Genomic DNA, 19,625 nt, shown 5'->3' on the forward strand with positions numbered 1-19,625 from the left:
AAGCAAATGTTTTGCTATAATCCCAAACACAAGATTCAGCTGGCTTAGAAGGTTTAGTTTTGTTCTAAACACAAACCTTAAGATAACAATGCAAAATAATCCTCATGAACAAATATATATTTTTATATCAAACAATTTAACCAATACTAAAAATAAACTAACATTAAAGAAAGAAAAAATAAAACATTACTTTATTCACAGTCTACAACTATTAATCATCTTACCTTCATTCTTTCTAAATTTGTATTTACACCTGTCAAAGGCTAGTTAAGAAACTAAATAAGACTTAACTTTTAATTTAAAAAATGAAACTTGACATCTTGCAGAACGTGTCTTGGAGTAAGACATCAATAGGTTTCTTAAGGACAACATATGACTAGGTAACTAAACATACAACTTTTCAGGTGGATATACGTTTTCTTTTTCCTTTTTTAAAAATAAAAACATGCATAATAATTATTGGAAAGACTTTAACAATTTATAATAAAGCAGTATATCGTGACATTTAAAATTAACTTTGATTACTTTTATGTTCCACTTACTTTTCAAGCAGAAATACAGCAACTTGTGGGTTTACCCTTAAGTACTTACTATTTTCTTGTCCATAGTCATGAAAGTAGGTTGCCCAGTCCCAAGTCATGAAAAGATCTAGAAGTTATAAGAAAATATAACTACAAAAATTCTGCAAGAAAAATTCCAGTGCACCAAAATAAAGTAAACTGCTATACGTAAATTAACTAACAAAGATTACAAGAAGAAGGTATTGTACACTATAAGTCAGAAAGTAATAATAAGAAATCAGTTTTAGTGAAAGGAGACTGATGGACACTGTGACTAAACTAAAATAATTGGAAGATGTGACATATGTAACTATTTTACTTAGTAGTTTCCACAGTTAAAATATCTTTAATTATGTTTGTTTGTTTGTTTGTTTTTGAATTTCATGCAATGCTACATGAGGGCTATCTGCACTAGCCATCCATAATTTAGAAGTGTAAAACTAGACGGAAGTCAGCTAGCTATCCCTAATTTAACAGTGTAAGACTGAAGGGAAATACGTACTTTACATTCACACTTAGACACAACTAGCTATCATCTGATCTTAACATTAGTAACAGAAGGTGTATTTAATGGCCTAAATATAAGCATATAAGTCTTAGAACTGAATCCACTGCAAAACAGAAATAGATTTTACAGCCTTTTATGGGTGCTATGCCAATCTTCTATACATTGGAAACAAATTTATGATGTACAAGTAATTAGTTAATACAAGTGTACAAAGCTGTTATAAAGAGCTCAGTTTACACTCCACTCCACCAACAGTTAATATGAAATTAGTGTACAGTTTTTGTACTGAAGTAGAACTAACAGCCTGCAGTACTATTGTCTATAACACTTACAGTGGTTTGTTACCTCAAAATGCTATAGTTAGAGACAATTGAACTGTACTTAAATCTAATTTTTTATATTTTAGTTGCCTATGTATAATTTATGTTTTAAAAATCATATTTGAGTGATTTAATGGTTTTTATAAGCTTAACTTGTTACATGGATTGTGAAAGCTTTATAAACAAGTTGATATCTATAACAGCCATCCTGATTTGGCAACACATCTATGTGGGGAATTTGTCAAAATAACTTCTTCATAAAAGGCCTATTGGTATCAGTTAACATATCAGAATAAATAGAGAGAAATAATTTTAAAGGAGAGTTAAAAATAAACTGTAAATGAAAAGATAAAGACGTTAAATTACGAATATGTGAAAAAGATGACTATACTAGTAAATTTCTATAAAGATGTAAAAGGTATGTACACATTTTTATTTGTTAATTTTAAAACATTTCCCTGCACTCTCTGTTGATGATGATAAATAGAGTTAGTAATACGGTGCATAAAAGAGAAAATAAAGTACAAACATTTACCTTAAAAAACAGCAACTGATGTTCATTTATGAGGTTCTAGAGGTTATGCAAATGAAATGTAAAAACTGTAAGGTAAAAAGTATTCTTTATATAAAAATTACTTTGCATGTGAACTACTCAGAGTCCAAGTGTAAATAACTACATTAAATAATGAATTTTTATTAGAAAAATCCAAAAAATATTTACAAAATAAAACTTTTGCTGAAACTACTTACTTTAATAAAGTTTGTTATCATGTTTTAAGGAAATAATTTCATTAACTAGTTTCATTTTTGAAAGGCATTTCATGAGAGTTGCATACTTTTCTTCCTATGAGCATATATCATTCTTCAAGGTTTAATGTCTTCCATAATGTAACTGTTAATTACATATCTATATACATAATGTATGCCTATGTTACATACGTATACAATATTAATGACTATTCTACAGCAACCACATAAAATGTATTTAGTCCAAAAGCAATGTTTACATTACTTGTAATATCTTTTAATATGAACTTAAATAGTAGACTTTTGTAAAGGCTTACTAACCTGCCTAAGATCAGCAAAGCACATCTGGAATGCACCTTCTTCAAACCCTCTAACAGGTTCTGAATTAGCAAACACTATTGAAGACAAAAAAGAACTCAGTTTAGTTTATATCCATTAGTGAATAATTATTATCTGTATTTGTTTTGAAGGCCTTAACATAAAATATTTGGATTGCCAACACAATTCAGTTTTATTGAAGCATAAAATGCTGTTTCGGTTTTGTCTTTGATCTGCTTAAACATAGTCTAGAAAGCCAACATCCAAATGCAGTGGAGATAATGTGAAAAGTTTATCAAAATGTGTGGAATAAGATTGACCTCATTTTGGAGAAACTTACTACAATGAAAGAAGTATTTTCAATAATGCATTATTATGGCCATCAAAATTGAACATGATTTACGATGAAATAGTTCCAAGGGCAGCAGGAAACCTGAAAATTGTTCTTAAAAGATAAATTAACCCTTAAACAAATAATACTGTGTAAGACTATTAAGTATTCTGATTATTTACAAAACACAACTGAAAAATAAATAAGAACAAAACTACAATAATAATTTCATTAATTAATCAACAACAAAAATAAATCTCTTCACAGAAAACTAAATCTCATTAACAAAATACAATTCCCAATTGACCTAAAACTTTAAGAAGTTAATTATTCTTGGGTATCTTTGAAATTAGATTTTGATACAAATGGTTTTATGTTTCAGATGTGGTTTAAATAAACAGTTTCAATTTTAAGGTAATAACATTAAAGTTTGATGGTCCATAAGGTACAAATTTTCCAAACTCTTAAAATTTTTGATTTGCATATACTGTGTTAACCTTATTTCCCCAGATGTAAAAAGCTTTAAAAAATAACAACAAAAGCACTTTAAATTTTGTCCATAAATCATCCATACAAAGATCATAGGCATAATGTGTTTGCTAAATGACCAATTTCCATCTTCAGTCATTGTCTAATTCAGCAGAAATACTTTTGTTGCAATATATGGAAAATAGTCAAGTAAGGAAACTGTTATTGTATTAAAGTCTATCTTTATACTGTGCTGTTTTTGTCCCAGGAACCACAGTACTTACATTATACATCCATTGTACCTCACTACTATAACAACTGAATAACACAAGCAAAGCCTGGTTAATATATGTGATTCATCCTCACTGTCAAGCTGAATTCAGAGAAAGTACTCCTTACTTAAAAAGATGGGACTAAATATTTGTCCACAGAAAACCATCCTTTCCTTTTCACTACTGGCTTACATTATACACTATATCTTATTAGTATGATAAAGCTGACTTAAAACTGTAAAATGTTCAAAGTTGCATCACCTACTTCAATCTTTTTTCACATCATCTACCTTTGTACTAAACTCACTGACTCTTTAATATTTTGGGATCTTCTAGAAATTTTTCCCTCCATCTGGGATGTTTTCTTGGCCTCCAAATTAACAAGTTAGGACTGAGAAATGCCTTGGGTCTCTTTTACAACTGGATGATATATCCATATCGAGGCTTACAATACAAAATTGGATATAAGGCACCTTGTTAATTTGGAGGCCAAGAAAACATACTGGAGAGAGGGAAAAATTTCTAGATGATCCCAATTTTCATGAAAATATAGGTGATTTTCAACAAAATAAGATGTTAAGCAGGGCAACAGTGAAAGTTATGATTCCTATGCTGAAAATGTATTTCATATAACTTGTCTCATTTAGTGCTGCCCTTTATGTGAAAAAAAAGAAAGAAAAACATGCCACAAGCCTTTTTCCTCCCTTCTTTTGGAAATGACTCATTTTAATGTCTCTCATGCAAATTATCATGGATAATCCTGCACAAAGTAAAGTTCTATACACTCATTATACGTGCGACTTCCTCTATTCAGTTCTATCAAATTACCGTTTTGAGTTTTAGTGGAGAATTGAAGCACTCATTTTGAGTGAAGAGGAAGTACATTTTATGTATAGAAAAACTAACTTCTAATATTGTACATTAGCTGTACTTATATAATCAGATAGAATCACACACTGAATTGGTGCAAGGGAAGAAAAGAAGCACCCTTTGAAAGAGTACAAAGGACACATATTGAGTCTAAAGAATTACATATGAAGATATGATGTGGGAGACTACTTCTAAACCAGCCATACTCTTCACCAATCTGGGAAATGTGTTGTATATTCTGGTAGACAAAAACTGAGAAGCAAATCCAATTAGTATTGGGGAAAAATGGAAGTGTCCCCAGACACAAAGTGGCTAGGGCATGATAGACTGTACTTGACAACTACATCCAAAATCTATGCTGCTGGAAAATGACACAGATAGAGAGGGTGGGTGTAGAATGAGGATCATACCATCTTCACCTAAAATTAATGAGACCAGAAGGGATATCAAACATCTGACTCCTGAAGAGAGCGTATGTTAAGAATAGAAAATGGTATTTCTATTCTTGGATGGGAACTGACTTTCATATGGGACCAGGATGATGAAACCCAACCAAACGAGTGAACTGCAATTTGAGGTCTCACTCCTTTGGTCTATACATATGATGTACTCTACACCAGCAGAAAACCCCTTCCCTACTCTGCACTGAATTGTATTTTTGTAGATATTTTATGCCGTTAAACAATTCAGGACAATGCCCCACATTCCACTACTACAGTGACTCGGAATTGAAAATTGATAAGGACACCCAACTCTACTAGAAAAAAAGGGAGTGTGATACGCAGTGGAAAGTTTGGAAATATGTCAACACCTCAGATAGTGAAATAGGTGACCATGAAACTAATTTTTGAAGTACACCAAGCTGATTTATTCAATATAACGCATGGCAGGATAGGCAGCTATCACATTCTGCTTTACTCCTTTAGTCCATGATTGGTACAGTCTGGGATGGGTGTATTTGTGAAGCAATTTTGTTGCAAAGTTAATCCTCAAGCAACCTTGTTGAATACCCCATCTCAACAGTGTGCACTGAATGGCCATGGAATATATTTCGGTGCATATACATGGCATATAAGTGTGGATTTTAAGGTTAAAGAATACTTGATCAGGCAACACTTGCCATGGAGTGTGATCCAAACAGAGAATTACAATGAGAATGGAAATAAGGCCTCTGAAAATGTAGAAAAAGATAAAATATAACTTATCCAGGCTTGTTGTCACATGGAAGTCTGAAGAATAGTCACAGGTGGAAGACAACATCCTGAAGAGGAAGTAGAAAGCCTATGCAAATAACGTACTCTATATGCCTAAGAATTTCCTCCAACAGATGATGAAGGTGAGATGCCAGAGAAAAGGTAAGATGCCTAATTTGATGAGAAGACACCTGGAGCAATGTATGGGAGGATAAAGAAACACAGGAATAAACCAATCAAATCAAAAGTTGAACCCATATGGTGGAAGGAGAAAAATCACAAACAGAAGATGGTTTCCAAGGGATAAATAGGTGGAAATGGAAATCATGAATGGAAGCTTTGCAATACAACAATGAAGAGCACATACAGGACACAGAAGGCCAGGAAATGGAAGGAAGGGAAATTGGAGTAACCATATCTAGCATCCAAGATTTTATGGAGGAAAGAATAATCTGGATAAATAAAACATGTTAAATGATAAAGAGTATATGAAACATTAACAGCAAATAAATCAGACTGCCAACATCCATAAGCTAACAGGAGAAAGAACACCCACCAAGAGGAGAAACAATTTCATTATAAAACAAAAAAAGGAGACTGAGAAATTGATTGAAAGACTATGACAGATAGCCAGTCTTCAGTTTTAATGACAACAACAAACAGCTGGAATAGAAACTGTGAAAGATGTGATTTCCAGATTCAATGTTCTGTTGGACCAAAGGTCTTGAACTACCTCCGACAGAAGCTGGCTGTTAATGGGATCCTGAGGAAGGAAAGAAATGGATATCTGTGATAAAAAGAGGAAGGTAAAGGAAGCATAGAACATGCCCAAATAATCCAACAATCTGTGGTGAAACATTGCCAAAGGGGAAGAAAGTCACACAACTGAGCTCCCATACGATTATCAACTGGTACTGTTGATATTATGATGATCTACACTGAAAAAAACACCTGGAAAGACGAACAGGTAAAACCTGGGAAGAGCTGGGATGGGAAACAGGAATAGGGGCTTGTCTTGATTCCAACTGTGGCAAATGAGCTACCAAAAACGAAAGTTTAGAGTGTTGATGCAGGTGTTCCCAGCATGCAATTCCAAAGTGTCTGGAATATATTTGAAAATATACTAAGAAACAGAGCTACATATCATTCCCTAAGTGGGCAGCAAATAAATCTGACAGAAAGCTGCATTTTGACCCAGTATGTTTCAACAACAGAAAAATTATGTATGCAAGGTGAGAGTGGAGAAAGAAAAATGAGTCATCTCAGAAGTAACAAAGGAGAGGCTATTCCTCAAAAAACCTCAGGATTTTGGCACAGAATATCTGAAAGTAAATGTATGGTAGATAAATACCACAAAAGTAAAGATAAGACAGAGGCATGGGTTAAAAGCACTAGATTGATTGACTGATTTAGTGTTTTATGACACAAAGCAGCGAGGCTATCTGCGCCAAACATCCGGTAAAAATGTAAAAATAAAGTAAATGTAGTAAAAGACATCAATGGAAATGAAGGTAAAACAAAAAAGTATAAAACCAATGTTGACACCTAGTCTACAATGTTAAGAGATAAAGCAGAGTATAAAAAGTTGTAAAGTATTTACTCTTGCAAAATGGTAATGATCATAACCCGCCAGGAAGACTAACAGGTAAGTTCAAGAACCACCGTCAGTCACCTGAAGTTGGCCTTTCCAGTCCTGGTTCCGGGTTATGTGTCATAGCAGCCAGTATCAAAATGTAAAAGAATAGAAGTTTTAAAAAAACACATAGCAAAATCGCAATAATGAGTAGCCAAATGCCCAGTAAAAAGATAAAAGTCAAGTAAATGGAGTAAAATTTGTAAAAATAATTGAAGATAAAAGCAAAATGGCAATTAAAACAGAAAATGGTGCAAAAACCAATGTTGACATCCAGTCAACAAAGTTGTAAAGGACTACCTGTAGCAGAATGGCAATGATCATAACCCGCCAGAAAGACTAACAGGTAAGTATAAAAAACCACCGTCAGTCACCTGAAGTTGGTCTTTCCAGTCCTGGTTCCGGGTTATGAGTCAATATGGCCAGTACTAAAAGGTAAAGTAGTAAAAGTGTGAAATTATATGCAGCAAAAGTATAATAACAACTCGCCAGGACGACTAACGAGTAGTTCAAACGGATAGTTCAAACAGTAGCGTTAGTCACCTGAAGTTGGCCTTTCCAGTCCTGGTGTCGAGTTATTTAATGTTCTGGCCATTGTCCAATGTCAAATTGAATGAGAAAGATTAAAACTGTAAAAAATGAACCACAATTAAAAAGGTGTAATGAATAAATATGCAACACTTAAATGAGATTAAAAAGAATAATGGCCATTAAAAAATTAAAAACATTATCAAGGTGGACAGAGTCACCATTACCAATAACACTGTCCAATGTTACAGATTGACCCTGGGAAAAATTATGTTTAAAATATTGCCGTTGTTGAGAATTGTAACGACGGAAAGAAAGTAAAACGTGGCTGATAGTGATTTGAGTGTTACACAAACTACACATTGGTGCATCAGTTCCAGATAAAAGAAAATGATGAGTTAAAAAACTGTAACCAATGCATAGCCTAGTGAGAACAACTTCCTCCTTCCGAACTTTACGGAAGTTAGATGGTCAAAGTCCAATATAGTGTTTGATTTGAAAAAGTTTGTTGTCGCATTGCTCACTCCAAGTGGACTGCCAGCTGGCACGGAGCCGAGCCTTGAAGACAACATCATAGTCCATGTACGGAATAGGCATAGGAGTGATAGTGCTGAAGCAGACATATTTAGCTGCCATGCCTGCAAGCTCGTTCCCGCGAATACCAACATGGCCTGGTATCCAGAAAAACTGGATTGAAGTAGCTGTTAATGAGAAATGGGCCAGTCGGTTTTGAATATCAGAAAGAACAGGGTGTGAGCCAACGTGAAGTGTTTCCAAGGCCAGTAGAGAACTAAGCGAATCAGTATAAATAGTGCAGTTGGAGTACTGCTCAGCTGCAATATGATCCAGGGCAAGAGATATGGCATACAGTTCAGCAGGGAACATAGAAGCTGTAGAGGGGATTCTGCGCGCAACTACTGAACCACAGCAAACCATAGCAGAGCCCACTGAATTACCTGATTTGGAACCATCTGTATAAATGGGAACTGAATGATTGTTTGAAAGATATTCATTGAATAAAAGACGGTACTTCCAATCTGAAGTATCTGCCTTTTTTAGGTGACTGAAAGAAAAGTCACATTTGGGGGCTGTAATAAGCCATGGTGGGATGGGCCGACCTGTGGAATCTGCAATGTTATCCAAGGACAGACCCAATTCATCCAAATGCGCCCGGATGCAAAGCCCAAACGGAGCAATGACAGATCGTCTGTTCTGAAAAAGTACTGCCCACCGAGGAAGAAAAACACATTCCCAGGTGGAATGTTTTAGTAAGGAACGAAGTTTCGAAGTATATTGTAAAGATAGTTGCAAACGGCGAAGGTGTAGAGAAGGTTCATGAGATTCAATGTATATGCTTTGAACTGGAGAGGTACGGAAAGCCCCAGTGCAGAGTTGAAGTCCATGGTGATGAATGGGGTCCAGCATCTTTAAGGCCGAGGGTCTGGCAGAGCCATAGCCCATTGATCCATAGTCGAGTTTCGATCGAATAAGAGCACGATATACCTTTAACATTGAACAGCGATCTGCCCCCCAACTGGTAGAAGGACACAGAGGATGTTCAGTACTCTTGTGCATTTGACCCGAAGCTGCTTTAAGTGTGGTATAAAGGTCAGTTTACGATCAAAGATAAGCCCCAAGAACTTGGTCTCCGGGACCACTGGCAGCAAAACTTCACCGATATGAAGTTGAGAATCAGGGTGAACACCCTGTCGACGGCAAAAGTGCATGCATACGGTTTTAGAGAGAGAGAAATTAAAGCCGTTCGCCAGAGTCCACTTCCATACACGATTGAGGGCAGTTTGTAGTTGCCGCTCAATATATATCATGTTTGACGACTGACATGAGATGTGATAGTCGTCGACATACAGCCCATTCGCAACAGTGAGAGGGAGTTGTTCAGTGATGGCATTCATCTTTATGTTGAAAAGTGTGACACTCAACACACAGCCTTGAGGGACTCCAAGTTCCTGTACAAAAGAACGGGAAAGTGTCGAACCCACACGAACTTGGAATCTCCTGTCCATTAAAATTTCTTTTAATAAACATGGTTAGATGGCCACGTAACCCATATGTATGGAAGTCTCGCAAAACGCCATACCTCCATGTTGTGTCGTAAACCTTCTCTATGTCAAAGAACATTGATACAAGATGTTGGCGGTTGAGAAAGGCTTCTCTGATAGATGTGGAGTGCTGTCGACGGAAACCACACTGGGTGGGCGAGAGGAGGTTGTTTGATTCAAGGAACAAAACCAGACGAGCATTAACCATCCTTTCTAAGGTCTTACAGAGACAGCTCGTCAAAGCAATTGGACGGTAGTTTGAAGGAATCTTGGGATCTTTCCCTGGCTTAGAGAAAGGTAAAATAATAGCCTGGCGCCAGGCATGAGGAAAAACATTCTCCTGCCAAATCAGGTTGAAGACAATCAGAAGGACATCAAGAGAAGCAGGAGATAGATGGTACAGCATGTCATAATGAATATCATTAGGTCCAACAGACGTACTGGCAGACCAATGAAGGGCCATTTTCAGTTCAACAGGGTAAAGGAACAATTATAGTCAAAGAAACAGTCAGTTCGAAAGGAAAGAGGTGATTGCTCTGCCCGAGTCTTGATGGCCAGGAAGGTGGAGGAACAAGCAGAAGTGCTAGATACCCGCCAAAAGCTTTCACCTAGAGTGTCAGCGATGCTCCGGACATCAGTCACCTCCTGACCATCAGAGAGTAAGATCGAGAGGGGGACAGAATTGTAGTGCCCATTAACCTTTCGAATCCTGTCCCATATGATCTTTGAACTGGTGGTAGAAGATATGCTAGTTGTGAACTAAATCCAAGATTTCTTCTGGCTTTGACGTTTTACTCACCTAGCATGTGCACGGGCCCGTTGGAAAGCAACACGGTTTGAAAGTGTGGGATATCTACGAAAAGTATCCAAGGCCCGTTTTTGAGTCTTCCGTGCTAAGTGGCAAGCAGGATTCCACCACGGACGAGGATATCGTGGAAAACGTGTTGAGGTTTTAGGAATACACTGAGCAGCTGCTTGTATAATACAGTCAGTTACCGCTGCTACACAGTCGTCTATTGATGGCTGATTTCCGATGGCAGAATCAAGTTCTGCGAGAGCAGTGAAAGTGCACCAGTCTGCTTGATTTAGCTTCCACTTGGGCACGCGGGTAGGGTGGCATCGACCACGGCCAGTCTCTCTCAAAAGTATAGGAAAATGACCACTGCCTAGTGGATTACTGTCAACCCTCCATGAAAAATGGGAGAATAATGAAGGGGAGCAAACCGAGAGGTTAATAGCGGTAAAGGACTGACTAGGTGCATGAAAGTAAGTGGAAGAACCAGTATTGAAAAGAGAAAGATTGTGATCAGAGAGCATTTGCTCTACAGATCGACCCCTCCCACCAATAACAGCACTTTCCCAGAGGGGATGATGTCCATTAAAATCCCCCAGGATTAGAAATGGAGACGGCAACTGTTCAACGAGAGCATGAAGGTCTGATTGATCATATGTCTCTCCAGGAAACAGGTACAGAGAACAAACAGTGATGGTAAGACCCAAGGAAACACGGATGGCTGCGGCCTCCAAGGGTGTGTTGAGTGACAAAGACAGGGTGGGCACATGCTGATCAACCAACAGTGCCACCCCTCCATGTACTCGACCATCATACAACCTGTCATTTCTGTACAGAGAAAACTGCCGAATGGAGACTGTATCAGCAGATTTGAGAAATGTTTCTTGTAAAGAAAGACAAACAGAATGGTAGGAAGCAATCAGCGTTTTGATATCATCCAGATTAGAACGTAAACCTCGACAGTTCCATTGTATCAAGGTGGCCATTTTTAAGAACGGGTAGGTGAAGTGGCTGGGGAACCCTTCGGTTTACGACCACGTCTTTTTTCTTTACTGTCTTTAGTCGGAGGAGGTCTATCAGCCTTCATGGACCCAGCCCTGGGTCGAGTGGGCAGGTTTTTGTCATTGGAAGGGGAATCCAGTGACTGAGGACGCGAACGAATAATTGTTTTGTCTCTTGTGGTGAGAGAAAAAGATGTATCAGAAGAAATGCCTGTATCTGAAACTGAAGGACGTGGATCTTAAGGTTTGTTGGAAGGTATGGGAGGAACAGAGATGGGTGTGGAAGTCGATTCATCAACCTTTTTAACCACGGAGGTCAAAAGGCTTTTCATTTGTTTTGAAAACGATTCTCTTGGAGGCACAGAAAGATCTGTCTGCACTCCCACTGTAGTTGTGGAATGAAGTGCAGCAGCATATGTCCGAGATGGAGTGGTGGACAGCAATTTCCGAGCCTCAGGATAATTAATGTTATGTATCGTTTTCAAACGCTGCACCTCTTTTTCCTCCAACCATTTTGGGCAAGAATGAAAGTAAGAGGGGTGAGAACCATTGCAATTGACGCAATGTGGGTTCATGTCACAGTCATAGGCATCGTGGTCCTTGCCTCCACAGCGAGCACATGTCAGGGAACCACGACATGATGTCTTTGAGTGACCGAATCTCTAACATTGGAAACATCGAAGAGGGTTTGGTATGTATGGCCGAACCCTTCAAATGAGATAACCTGCCTTGATGGTGGCAGGTGCACGTGGTGAAGTGAATGTTAAAACGAGGGTATTTGTTGGCAGTGTAACTCCATCTTTGCGAGTGGAGATGCGCCTCACTGCAGAAACTCCTTGAGTGAAGAGACCAGCGAGAATCTCTGACTCGGGAACGTTCTTCATATCCTTTTTAACAATAACTCCTCATGAAGAATTCAAAGTAGCATGAGGTGCCTTTGAATTCAAGAGGAGTTCACTGTGTTGGGATGTGGATGTTTCAACCAATATGTCACCAGATCGAAGCTTCTTCACTGACTCTGGAGAGCCAGCAAGTCCCTCTAGTCTCTTCTGAATAAAAAAAGGGAACATTTGCCCTAAGGGTTTCTCCTAAAGAGAATGTAATATAAGAAAATGAGGTACGTGTGTTACTGATGTTAAAGATTGCTGTTCAGAGTCATCAAGACGTCGTCAATTACCCATTGACTGTTTTTTCACAATTTTATTTAAATTTTTTGGAGGATCCATAGGAAAAAGGAAACATTTCGGTACCTACTGACCCCACCCATCATGGAGCTCTACAAGGGGACGCACTACAAAGTCATGCAAGAACAATGCAGCAACGCCAGGGTTTCGTGAGCACTATACCCAAATACCAGCATCAGGCACAATGTCCACAACACCTGTTGAGAACTTTCAACACTGGCACTTGGTTAACTCTAACCCAAGCGAACCAGCCAATTGACCCAAGGGGGGCCAACCAAAGGTCGCCCGTCTACAGGAATTCGAGGCCAAAGTGGTGTGTTAGGGTTGGACCCCTCAACCACCAGGATCCTCTCCTCTCCTTCACGGTTCGCCACGCACGGCAAACACGTGGGTGGATGTTTAGATCCCAGAGAAGGTAACCAGACAGAACAGAACCTTCCCTGGGAGGTCCTCTCACCACGTACAGGAATCCACACCGAGGGGGAAAAGCACTGGAAATCAGGGGGTACTCCCAAATTGGTAAAATAGATTCCAACACCTGTGAGTCTTAAAACGAATAGGCTACTTGATGGTTCGTCAAACAAACTATCCACAGCACATAGGAAGCAAGACATGCTGGAACTCTCAACCAATTATAAAGTAAAATGCTTTGTATGAACCCTAATATCCAAAGAAAGTGGGAAAACTAAATAAGGTAAAGAAGAACTAAGAACTATCATACAACAAAAAAGGATGAGGATTGTAGGAAATCATAAAAAGGGATAAAGCATCACATACCTGAGAAATCATACCTAAATACGCAATATTAGACCGAGCTGATTCTGCAGGAGGTGTACAGGGAAACATGAGAAAATCCTGTGGTGGAAAAATACTATAAAAATCTTACTGTACAATACATGTACAATATTATATCAATTATAGTTTGCCCTATCCATTGCCGATGACCGGACACAATAAGCACAATATTTATATAAGCAGTTTGTTACAGCAATGAATCTTACGGTGAAGATGTTTTCTAAACTGATAGAGTATGATCACAATTGATTGCACTTGTGAGAATACATTGGTAGTAGGCCTCTGATGTTATTAACTCTATGATTTTTATATTCAGCCCCCTAGGTATCTTCATTGGAGAAAATAAATAAATTTCTTTTTCTTGTAATTCTGTTCCAACCTGTATGTAAACAGTTTGTTTATGATGCTTTTATTTTTTTAATATTTTAACTCAAATTGGGGTAACTTAAGGGAAGAATAGAAACTTTTTAAATTCCGTATATGTAATTTACCTGCCAGGCGAGTTGTTTGAACTATTTTCACAACAATAATTGCGAATATTTACCAAGTATTATTGTGAAACAACAATACCTTATTTTGTAATAAAATAAGATAGCCCTCGAGTTGCTTTGTGCGAAATTCGAAAACAAAAACAAACAAACAAGGAAATAAGCTTAGGTAAGTGTGATGGGCAGCCACAAATAGCCCATTGTGTATTTGTGCAGCTAACTTTAAACAAAAATAAACAAACAGTTCTACATTTAATTTGCATGGCATAGTTTTGCATTTACAACGTTTCATAGGTATAGCATTTATCGATAACAAATTAGTTTACATTTCTATAATTAATATATTGTATAACATGTATTTGTAATAAACAAAAATCAAAGACGCTGCACCAATTAAAAGGATCCCCAGGATACAGGCTGTAATGTGATATATAAACTGTACTCTAGATTTTGAAGGTGACTGATGATGTAGAACCCACATTGCGGTTGGAAACATTGGCTGATGACGTAGAAACCACATTGTGGTTAGAAACATTGATTGTCAGTTTTAACCTTCACTCGCCAGTCTCACATGAAGAAATTCAAGAGCAATAAAATAATCAAAATCAATTGAAATTAGGAGAGCGAGATGTGGGTGTTCGAGCCCATAACGTCCCACATCGATATCAGATAAAAAAAATCGCAGGGTGTGGTATCTATCAGATGCAACAATGATTTAGTAATAAATCTAAATCGAAGTGAGTTTGTGGCAGTTAGGGTGTGTTTACTTTGATTTCATCTGTTGCTGTATGTGAACAGAGCCAACTACTGAAGATTTCTGTCATTATTTTTAAGAAAGTAACTAATAACACTGTTTTGGGTTTGAATTTATAGCTGGGAATATGGTTTATAATTATTTTTAACAGTGTTGTGTCGACAGTGATGGCCTAGCGCGTTAAGGCGTGCGCTTCGTAATCTGAGGGTCGCGGGTTCGCGCCCGAGTCGCGCCAAACATGCTCGCCCTCCCAGCCGTGGGGGCGTTATTATGTGACGGTCAATCCCACTATTCGTTGGTAAAAGAGTAGCCCAAGAGTTGGCGGTGGGTGGTGATGACTAGCTGCCTTCCCTCTAGTCTTACACTGCTAAATTAGGGACGGCTAGCACAGATAGCCCTCGAGTAACTTTGTGCGAAATTCCAACAACAACAGTCGACAGTGAAATGCAACGAAACGATTGTTTGTTTGTTTCTTAGGTTAGCACAAAGCTACACATTTTACGATGTACTTTCTGTCTACAGCGAGAAATCGAATTCCTGACTTTAGTGTCATAAGCCCGCTGAACTATTATTGACGCAACAAAACGAAATTTTGTTTTACTTGGATATTTGAACATAAGTACGCAAGAGGTCTCTGTGCTAGCTTTCCCTAATTTTGAACTGATAGATAGATACAAGCAGCATTTACTATCAACTCTGGAATTGCTCTATTCGAATTCTTCAATCTCACTGCCACTATTAAAACTATTGGCGCGCTTTTATTTAGGTGAAACGTGAACTATGGATCTTTAGATGCATTGCCCGAATGTAAATCACTCGGTCAAGCTTAACCCACAAACTATTATATTTTTTGAAATTAAGTTGAAACTAAGTCTATGAAATAATGTTATATCTTTTCTTTTGTCTTTTACTCTAGGGTGTACATGTTTCGAAAAAAAATAAGCCTTTTTATAGCATAAGTTTATTGTTTCTTCATCTATGCGTGGCCTGACATGGCCAAGTGGGTTGAGGCGTTCGACTCGTAATCTGAGGGTCGCGGGTTCGAAACCCCGTCGCACCAAACATGCTCGCCCTTTTAGCCCTGGGGGCGTTATAATGTAACGGTCAATCCCACTATTTGTTGATAAAAGAGAAGCCCAAGAGTTGGCCGTGGGTGGTGATGATTAGCTGCCTTTTCTCTAGTTTTACACTTCTAAATTAGGGACGGCTAGCGCAGATAGCGCTCAAGTAGCTTTGCGCGAAATTCAAAAACAAATTACCCCAAGCGGAGGATAGGACACACATAAAATGTGGTTTGAAATGGTTGAAGTTAAGCACAAAACTGCACAATGAGCTATCCGTACTGTGCCCACCACAGATATTGAAACCTGGTGTCTAGCCTTCTAAATCCACAGATATATCGCTTTGGTTTGAATTTTGCGAAAAGCAGGACAAGGGCTATCTCTACTTACTTTTCATAATTTAGCAACCATAAACTAGAGGAAAGATAGCTAAACACCATCCACCACCAACTCTTGGACTATGCTTTCACTCGCAAATAATGGGACTGACCGTCACATATAATGCCCCATAGATGAAAGGGCAAGCATTTCTTGTGACGTAGATTCGAACCCATGACCCTTAAATTCAGAGTCGAGCGCCTTAAACACAAGATCATACCAAGTATACAACAGCTGTATATAACTTATCATAAAAGTGTAGTGCAGCGATTCACGACCTCTAACCTTGTACCTGATCTCAAAATGAAAGTTCTTGGGTTCGAAACGTGCGTATTCAGTTTTATAGTGTATTTATAGAAGTGGAATATTTAGAGAGAAGGATTAATGTCAAATTTTAATGTGATCATGATACTAATATCTGGATGTATTATATTACTCACAATCCCCAACTGTTACAGATTAGAAGTTTGGGAACAATGTATTTAAGTCTATAGAGTGATATACGAACACCTGTAACTATTTATTGTAAGAAAACGTAATTTGAGCATATTTTTAATCAGGCAAGTGCTAAGGATCGTAACACACAACAGTATCTATCCAGGCAAATACTAGCGATCAGAACATAGATGATTGTTTATCTAAGCAAATACTAGAGATATGAACATAGGTTACTATTTATTTATCCTGGCCTGGCATGGCCAAGCGCGTAAGGCGTGCGACTCGTAATCCGAGGGTCGCGGGTTCGCGACCGCATCGCGCTAAACATGCTCGCCTTCCCAGCCGTGGGGGCGTATAATGTGACGGTCAATCCCACTATTCGTTGGTAAAAGAGTAGCCTAAGACTTGGCGGTGGGTGGTGATGACTAGCTGCCTTCCCTCTAGTTTTACACTGCTAAATTAGGAACGGCTAGCACAAATAGCCCTCTCGTAGCTGTGTGCGAAATTCCAAAACAAAACAATACTATTTATCCAGACGATTACTAGAAATCAGTAAAACGTGCGCATGCCATGAATCACGAGAAGACGTATGCACTCTTTTGGCTAGAACACAGCATGACATATGAACAATAAAAGCAAGAAATGAAAATACTTGTTTCTTTTAATTTCAGTTTGGAAGTACATCTAATTCACATGGTGTCATTAGTTACTAAGGTATAGTTAGTTCTTTACCTGGTTTTTTTCTTTAATTTTTGGCTTACTGTGTTTCTCCAAAGAACATTACAAGATGTAGCTTTCAGTAGGTCTCGGAAACTATAAGGAAGACAGCACCAATAAAGTTATTGAATGGTGAAGAAGGAAACATTACCGTGTTTTGTAGAAAGACCATAAGACAACCTTTAGAATCTTGACCATAGGAGTTTGTTTCTGTTGCTGTCATTAGTGAAGATGTACAGTCCCTTACCTTACTGGACATGTTCATTTTCAGGTCACCACTTTAGTTTCATTGGTCAATTGGACTTTGAGAATGACCAGTACGTTGGAATGATCATATAGAGGTAGTGAGAAGATTTGGCACCAAACTAATGACTAACACACTACTTGTTTTGGCTCATGAAACAACAGTTCATCTGTTTACACGTTTTAAGAGCCAAACTAAAAGAAGAACTGTCTGAGCTGGATAACTTGGTTACATAGAGTTAGCCATTAACATTATGATGAGTTGTATGTGTGACTGCAATGCATCCAAGAGAAAAAAACCTGAAACTTTGCACACATAGTAAGGGGATAGTGTGGTTGTGTACTGAGGTACTATGTGCTAGATTTGACTCAAAAATGTTCTTTGTCCTAATTATTCTGTTTGTAAAGGTCTATAGAAAAGTATCATTTTTCTCTCTCTTACTCAGTACACTATTTTCAACATAAACTTGGGAACTCTAAACATTTAAAGTAAACTAAGTTTTGGAAACAGAAACAGAGAATACAACAGAATTTAAAGACTGAAAAAGATTCAGATAAAATCACAGTGATAAAATAATCGAATCTGAGAAACTAAAGTAAATCTATTTATTTTTAAAAAGGGTTGGACTGAATTAAGATTGGAAAATCGTAAAATAAAAATCATTAAAGAATTGGTGCATTGGGGTAGCTATAGAATTAATTAAAATAAAGGAGACACTTAACTGGTATAGTAAGATCTTAGTGGATCCACTCCCAGGTATGTTTTAGTACTGTATATAGAATCCAGGTTAAATGGGTTATAACTAAAATATTCCTGGTTGACCAAGTATGATAATGATTGAAAATGTTTCATGACCAATGCTGTCAGTGAACAAAGGTCATGGAGTGACATTATTCACTGGACTAAGAATGTAAGTTGAAATTCTTGATATGAGTATGCATTCTTTGTAGACACTCCCATTAAATGATCAAGAAAAAAGATGTTTAGCATTAGAGATATTAATTTTGAGGTAAAGAGGGCTGGAAGGTTAAACACGAACCATCTAGTGAAAGAAGACTATTGTATTGTTTGAAATGGTGAGTTGTACCAACGATGAATATTAGTAGTCTGTTCTCTTTATTATACTTTTAAAATTAAAAAAATAAGTTATCCTCTTGTAAACACTCTCAAACTCCTATATTTTGTTTTCTCTTTAATTACTTTTTTTACCTAGTATTTTCCTTACATCATTACAATGTGTACCTGATTTGCATGTTTGTTTGTTTTTTATCTTTATCATTTAATACTGAAACTTATGTTAGTGAACTTTCTATTTGTCTTTCCTACAAGAAAACTTCTCTTAAATAGCAACTTCTATAACTTTTTAAGAAATAAAAATTCATTCAATGTTTTTAGGTAAAAATAAAATATCTACTATTTCTAAACTACTTGGTTCAGAGACGTCTCAAGAAATGTTTCTAGGAAAAGAAGGTTAAAGTTAAGAGCAATGAATCTGCCATTAAGACAAGTGCTTACAATCAGACCTGATCATTTATGATTTGTAAGACTCATTTAAGTCATACTGTAGATTTGCAACTATATATACTCCATAATAGCAAATGTTGGTTTGTTCTTTTAGGTTCTTAACCCTGCAGGAGAATTTCACCCCACATGAAACAGCTGCTTATATAGGTACAGTAATCTGAAATTACATAAAGCGTATTATTTCAATGGCATTTACTGTATATGTATGCTAAGAACAATATTATCAGCAAGCGGCAACAAGTTAATCCCTGTCATTTTGAAACTCCTTCAAAGGAAATGAGCACATTGTTTTTTTTGTAACTTATAAGAGGGTGACAAATTGTAAATAATGGAAAAGTAATTAAAAGTTTTAATGACATTACAAAATCTAAAATATGATAAAATGTTTATACCCTAATATTTTAGTAGTATTAAAAAGGGTAAACAAGTTCTTGCTTTTA

The 19,625-nt window shown here is 37.2% G+C and overlaps 1 long non-coding RNA gene across 9 annotated transcripts in view; it reads right to left on the minus strand.

Moving 5' to 3' along the window:
* LOC143232897 (uncharacterized) overlaps positions 1–13,642 on the minus strand; it is a 61,580-nt gene extending 47,938 nt beyond the window's left edge. For 4 of the 9 annotated variants that reach the window (XR_013017851.1, XR_013017848.1, XR_013017850.1 and 1 more), the window contains exons 1-3: positions 13,564–13,636; positions 2,457–2,530; positions 592–648 (exon numbers count right to left, since the gene is read on the minus strand). This is a non-coding gene — a long non-coding RNA (uncharacterized LOC143232897). Of the gene's footprint in view, positions 1–591; positions 649–1,923; positions 1,989–2,456; positions 2,531–13,563 lie in introns of all 9 variants that reach the window. The other 5 variants (XR_013017853.1, XR_013017852.1, XR_013017856.1 and 2 more) reach the window with 4 other exon arrangements.
* Positions 13,643–19,625: the final 5,983 nt, after the last annotated feature.

Source organism: Tachypleus tridentatus, chromosome 11, assembly GCF_004210375.1.
Source record: "Tachypleus tridentatus isolate NWPU-2018 chromosome 11, ASM421037v1, whole genome shotgun sequence".
NCBI classification, from domain to species: domain Eukaryota; kingdom Metazoa; phylum Arthropoda; class Merostomata; order Xiphosura; family Limulidae; genus Tachypleus; species Tachypleus tridentatus.